We start from the raw sequence: 6,784 nt of genomic DNA on the forward strand, positions 1-6,784 counted from the left end.
GCAGCCTGGACCTCCCGTCGGGCCTCCCCCTCTAGGGAATTTATCACAAACTGCAGTTTCTGGGGGGCGCTCAATCCTTGAATCCCAGCCAGATATTCGACCTGGGCTTTCCATTCCGACAGCCGTATCTCAGATCCCGGCCCTCCATACTTCGGTGCCCAGGGGGCTCCCAGAAAAATGGGCATGACTCGGGGTGGGGCCTCAGGCACTGCCTCGTCCGCCATTGGGGAGCCGCGGTCGCTCAACTCGAGGTGGAACCCTGCCGACTACGCCAAAATCTGTTGCAGGTCAGAGCGGACCACCAATTTAACGGGTCTCGCTCCTCCCTCTAACTTCCACCTCGAGGAGGTCCCACAACACCCCAATGAACGAACAGACAGCCAAGATTAAAATTTAAGAATTTTATGTATTTAAAAGTTTGGGGAAAGGGGGGGGGGGACTTTAAAACTACTAATGACTCGAACTATTTTTGTCCACAGATACGGATTCCAGTCCTCGATAACACTCCTCTTCAGCCCTTCCTCGACACACTCCACTTCAGCCCTTAATTTCCAGCCGACTCCACTCCAGGTAAATTTAAAGCAAGAGCTAGGCAGTTGACGTGCAGGGACTTTCTGGCTCTGAAGGGGGGGGGGGGGTGGACTTCAAAACCCAAGGCTGAGCTGTTAGCATGCAGGGGTTCTAGCTCCCAGGTAAGTACAGATTTCAATACACAGGTGGGTATTCACAGGGCTGAGCTGTTAGCGTGCAGGGGTTCTAGCTCTCAGGTAAGTACAAAGTTCAATACACAGGTGAGTATTCACAGGGCTGGGCTGTTAGCGTTCAGGGGTTCTAGCTCTCAGGTAAGTACAGTGTTCAATACACAGGTGGGTATTCACAGGGCTGGGCTGTTAGCGTGCAGGGGTTCTAACTCTCAGGTAAGTACAGTGTTCAATACACAGGTGACTACTCACAGGCCTTACATGTTAGACTGCAGGGGTTCTAGCTCTCAGGTAAGTAGAGAGTCCAATACACAAGTGGGTATTCACAGGGCTGGGCTGTTAGTGTGCAGGGGTTCTAGCTCACAGGTAAGAACAGAATTCAATACACAGGTGGGTATTCGCAGGGCTGAGAACAGAGTTCAATCAGGGGTTCTAGCTCTCAGGTAAGAACAGAGTTCAATACACAAGTGAGTATTCACAGGGCTGGACTGTTAACGTGCAGGGGTTCTAGCTCTCAAGTGAATACAGAGTTCAATACACAGGTGAGTATTCGCAGGGCTGGCTGTTAACGTACAGGGGTTCTAGCTCACAGGTAAGTACAGAATTCAATACACAGGTGAGCATTCACAGGGCTGGGCTGTTAACTGGCTACTCACCACTGAAGATATTCAGAGGTCGGTATTCCAAGCAGATACGGGTTTGGTCGATGACTGACGGCTGGTGGGCCTTACAGGTGAGACTACAAAAAGCAATACTGGGCTTCCCGCCCAGCTTGGCAAGGGGGCACACGGGGGAGGATCGGCTGTTGTCCTTCGCTTCCCTCGTCAAAGAGACAGCACAGACGACACGCACAAGGCCGGTGGTTGCTGACAAGGCCAATGACACAACGTCACGTGGATGAAAAGGTAAGGCTTTGATTTAAAAGCTTACAGAGGTCGCTGTGTGGGGCGACGTCATCCAACCTCCTCCAGAGGCGCCTCCAACACATCCAAGCTCCAGCTTACTTAAGGTAAAGACTATGGTTGCCACCAATACACTGCTCCTCTCTGTCAGGCCTCTTCCTACGACCGGGGACACAACCACGGACAAACACCACACACCACAAAGGCACTACAATTCTCCTCGTGTGTACACTTCAATATAGGAGCACTCACCGCACTCCACACACTCAGTGAAAGAAGATCCGTGGTGTAGTCCCGTTTCGGGCTCAGAGTCCTGGCGGGGCGTGTCAGATGGACGAAGGCAGGGGGCAGACCACAGCAGGCGTATATATATCATACACCGGAGTCTCTCCGTCTTTCCCAGCGATCTCCAACGCAAGGCACGACTATCAACACTGAGTAAACACACAAGCACTGAGGATTATTAGATCAACACAAGAGAGGGGGGGGGGGGGATTACCCACTGCTACGGAGAAATATGCAGTCGGAACACTTTCTTAAAGGCAGTTAGTCTCCCTCCACATCCGTCATCCACTCTCCACAATATACAAGGAATGTTCATAAAGTCTTTCACCCACCAGTACACAGTGTTGTCCTCTCCCAATACGAATTCAATGATCTCCTTCACTCAGGGGCCTTCCAAACATAGGATCGCTCCTTCAGTTCAATCCACAATAAGATGTAAACACAACATACAAAAGGTTGATCACTTAACTTCCTCCGCACTTCCAATCTCCCCTTTCCTTGGATTCTCCGTTGCAGCCCGTAAATCACAACATCCACGCCACACCAGCAACTTCCGTATCATGTGGAACAACAGCGGAACCGACTCCCCTGTTCATAAACCAGCCCCTTTTATATCTCTGCTTCCTTCCCGATCCTCCAATCGGTATCCGACACGTCCTCTTCCCACACCCCAATCTTTGCTCCACTGCCCCCACCGCCTTGGGCCAACCGGAACAGAACTCGTGTTTCACTTAAATTAGTCCGGGCGGAAATATTTCCCACACTTCAGTTCCGCCCGGAAAAGAAAAGTTCCGCTCGGATTAGTCACCCGGTAACATCCTCCCCCGCCAAATCGTTCTAGTCCCTAGAACGTGGTTGTCCAACCCAGTCCCCATACCTCTCGGGGGGCCGTCCTTGGTTCTCTCATTGGGACCGTCTGGGTGGTGATCCGGGGTCCAGTCCCCTTGGCTCAGCCTCTGGGAGCCTCTGAACTACGGCCCATCCTTGCAGCGGCGGAGCGCACACAGTCGGGACTGGTGGCGCCTCTAGGGGAGGTCTAGGGTAGTTCGGGCATGGCCGAATCAAATTGCGATGTAATACCCGCCCGGAAAAGAAAAGTTCCGCTCGGATTAGTCACCCGGTAACATATATGTCTGACAATAACATCCTCAATTGCACTGAATGGCTCTAAATAGTGTGAAAGGAAGCGCTAACAGGAATGTCAGCTAACTTGAAAGCTAAAGGAGTTCCCTTCATTATCCTATTCATGAGTCCGTTGCATGCTGCCTGCGTTATGTTGTTAGAGAATGGAGGTGAGAAGGCTATAACAACTCCATCTCTTTACAAAAGTGTTGAATCATTATCACAAGGGGATTTGAATATTGTTTCCTTTTCCTCATTTGACAAAAATGTAAATCACAGAAACAGCATGAGTGCAAACACGGTTATGAGGCAAATTAGACACTGGTTAGACACATGCAAAGGTATCCCAATCCGTTGACCCTTTTATAAACCCAAATGAAACCGACATATAGCAAAAGTTCATGAGTAGGCTTATTGCCCACAACCCAACAGTCCTTTCAAGCCAAAAATAATAATAAAGATGATACTCAACAGTCCTTTCTACTTTGGGGTAGGGAGGGAATTTGAAGTCCTGATGAAAAAACAAATGTCCCCAAAAAGAGAAAAAATATAAATCCACTGGATCAAGGCCCCACCAAAAAACAGGTTATCCTCCAGCTGTAAGGAAAGGTACCCAGAGTATCGTCCAAAATGTATATCCCAGACCAGATCGTGCCCATATGAAATGGCTTCAAAGTCTAATATGCAATGTCCCTATACCCAGAGATCACTTAGGACAATTACCCAGAGCTAGCTTAGCCCAAAAACAAGCCACCTCACCCAGAAAACTTTTTTTTCCAAAATGGCTGCCCTCTCCCTCTTATCAGTAGGCCCATCATAATAAGAGTCCTTAGGAGCCAACAAAAGTCCCCCTCAAACAAAAAGATTTTGGAAAAGGCTCAAAATCAACCTAACTTAAGTGAGCATAGTGCAGGGCTTTACTGTGGCAGTGCCACAAGGCAGATCCGAGAGAAAAATGGAAAATTTTCAGACCTTTTCCAATAAAAAAATACTTCTGTATGATAAAAGCTTTTGAAATTTGTGTTTACATAGAAAAATCTAAATGGAAACCGTATTTTAAAAGACACATAAAAACAGTGCTCAAATGTTGTTTCTTTTTCAGTCACCCTCTGCTCACTCCCCTCAGAAATCATCAAGTGCTTTTGAGAATCAAGGGGCTTCACATTTGCAATCGGACCAAGTATTTAAAAAAAAAAAAAAAACGTAATCCAGTCCTGTTGTCATGGAAATGCTCCTCTCAAATAGAGCTTTTGAAAAGTCTTGCATGAAAGATGATTTTGAGGGGGCTGAATTTGAGTTGTAATCTTCTCACATAAGGAAAAAAAAAAAAAAAAAATGCCGGTGAAAAAGATGAAGAAAAAAAGAGTTGACTGATGCTTTATTTTTAAAATGCTGAATTAGCATATTCTCAGAATATAAACCCATTTTTTTCTAAAAAGTGTTTAATTTAATGAGAAGGCACTGATATTTTCCATTTCAGAGGGATCATTTTTTGGGGGGGAAGGAATTTTGAAAAAGATCTTGTTACTAATATAATGAAAAAAAATTATGCAAAATGCAAAATTGAATTGTCATTATTATAATATATTAGCAATGACATATCTGCTGTTTTTCACACAATAAAATGTTGAACAATGTTGTTTGGACCTCAGTGTTCTTCATAATATCTTTTTTGGTGTTCCACAGAAGAAAAAAACTATCCCTTTAAATCATCTACTATTTGCTTGATCTTAATTAAACATGGTATGTTGCCTTTGAACTTCCACTATCATCACATTGAAGCTGAAGGGTGTGTGATCTTTTGACAACTGCTTTTGTCCACAACTGTCACAATATGGAACAACACCCCTGTGGATAGGAAGTGACATGGTTGACACAGTAAGTGTGCAAGTCATTGCTCATGACGTACACGGATATGTTTGTTTTTAATTCACTGAAATACTTTGCTCATTTTTTTTCTCTTAAGAGACCCATACAACCAAAAAATAAATAAATAAATAAATAAAAAAGTTGCATCATCAGTTCTGTGGTTTATAATGTGCTTTTCTTATCTTAATTTTCATTTGTTCTGGTTTAAAAGCAAACAACCAAGAACAGTGGGATCCAACTGTTGAATCACTTCGCAAAATGTATTGCTTTAATGTTCTTAATAATTCACAGCCTTATCTGTCATGTCCCCCGAGGAGTCTACCAGCCTTTCTCGAGTGAAGATAAGAAAATGTTGGCTGGGGACCCTGACCTCTGAAGTCCTTCTTTTGTTCAGACTGTGTTCCTGATTGAAGTATGGAGAATGAGAGCAGCGGGGCATGGCTAATGACTAATTTCTGTTCTGAAATAGGGCAGGACATGTGTTGAATGTACTGCAGGTACATAATACAATGCAAAGTTCATTTGAAATGCACATTATGCAAACTAGAGATACAAAATGTGTTCAGAAATGTTCTGAGTGCCACATGTGCACAGTTCTGTTTCTAAATGCAAAGGAACTCTCTCTCTCTCTCTCTCTCTCTCTCTCTCTCTCTCTCTCATGCTTTCTTTCCCCATACTCATACACCAACGCACCAGTCATTATGCTGCTTTCCTCAGTTACAGCCCCTGTTGCTCCAGGAACAGGAAGCAGGTAGCAGATATGTGTGGACTCAGGTTAGGAAGAACAGGAACAGGACATGAAGCCCTCCAAGACTGAATTCTTTGCTCTGTAAAAACAGTGGAAAGGAACCAATACTGTACTGCAAGGAATTCTAAATGTGCCAAACTAGCGCTACTTGAAAGTTACAGGTTCTGACTGTACATCGGCAGTTTCACTTGAACCATATTAATGACCCTTTGAACACCAGAGTGGCAGGTGGACTTAATGTGCATTGTGTAATGTTATAAAGAAAAGTTTTACTGTATATAAACTAAAAGTACTGACAGGTAACTGCACTTCTGTTAGACATTCAGGTATTTTATTTATTTATTTATTTTTTAGAATATTGTTTTGGGGATTCTCTTAATCACCTGAATGTTAAAAGTTATAGGTTGTCCAAACTACTGTTTTTTTTTTTTTTTTTTTTTTTTTTTATGATTAATCAAACTGTTATATTAAGTTATTAAGTTTTAAATTTATGTTAAATTATCATACTAAGTTGCAATGGTTAACATTATTACATACAATATGATTTAAAGTAAACATTACTATAATTTAGTGTTTAGTTCTCCACTGGCCAAGTGAACCAACATGGTGTGGTTTAATTCCAGGTTGCATCACAAGTCAGATCGTGGATTGGTATCATTCAGAACATTCATCCAGCTCCTTCTGCTTGGAGATTGGAGTACATCACATGGTGAAGGAGTCTGGTTCTTATGGTCTTCACTGAGGATCTGTGCTGATGTCATGTCAATGATGTCTTCACAGGGGATCTGTCTCTATGGTTTGTCAATTAATACCAAATTTTGTAAATTAAAAAAATAGTACAACTGAATTATCATCAGTAAGTAAAACTTTTCAAGTATCTGTACTTTACTGGAGTAGTTTTATTTTGTGTATTTTTTTTGTTTTGTGTTTACTTTTACTATATTCCAAAGCGTAAAATCGTACTTTTTACTTCACTACATTTCATAAAACTTATCATTACTCCTTATAATATATCACATGCTCCGAGACCAAAATCCCAGGTATTTTGAGCACTAGGATTATATATAAAAAAATACTAATATAAAATTAAACGATAAAAGTAGCTTATATAAAACTGCAAAATAAACATCCATCTATCGGTACTTTTTACTTAAGTA

At 42.9% G+C, this 6,784-nt stretch overlaps 1 long non-coding RNA gene across 1 annotated transcript; it reads right to left on the bottom strand.

Moving 5' to 3' along the window:
• Window positions 1-1,450: 1,450 nt before the first annotated feature.
• On the bottom strand, window positions 1,451-2,551 carry LOC122145471. Its single transcript, XR_006160354.1, has 3 exons — window positions 2,221-2,551; window positions 1,664-2,037; window positions 1,451-1,567 (listed from the first exon to the last, which is right to left on the bottom strand). It is a non-coding gene; the product is annotated as an uncharacterized LOC122145471 (long non-coding RNA).
• Window positions 2,552-6,784: the final 4,233 nt, after the last annotated feature.

Source organism: Cyprinus carpio, chromosome A7 (assembly GCF_018340385.1).
Source record: "Cyprinus carpio isolate SPL01 chromosome A7, ASM1834038v1, whole genome shotgun sequence".
Lineage (NCBI taxonomy): Eukaryota > Metazoa > Chordata > Actinopteri > Cypriniformes > Cyprinidae > Cyprinus > Cyprinus carpio.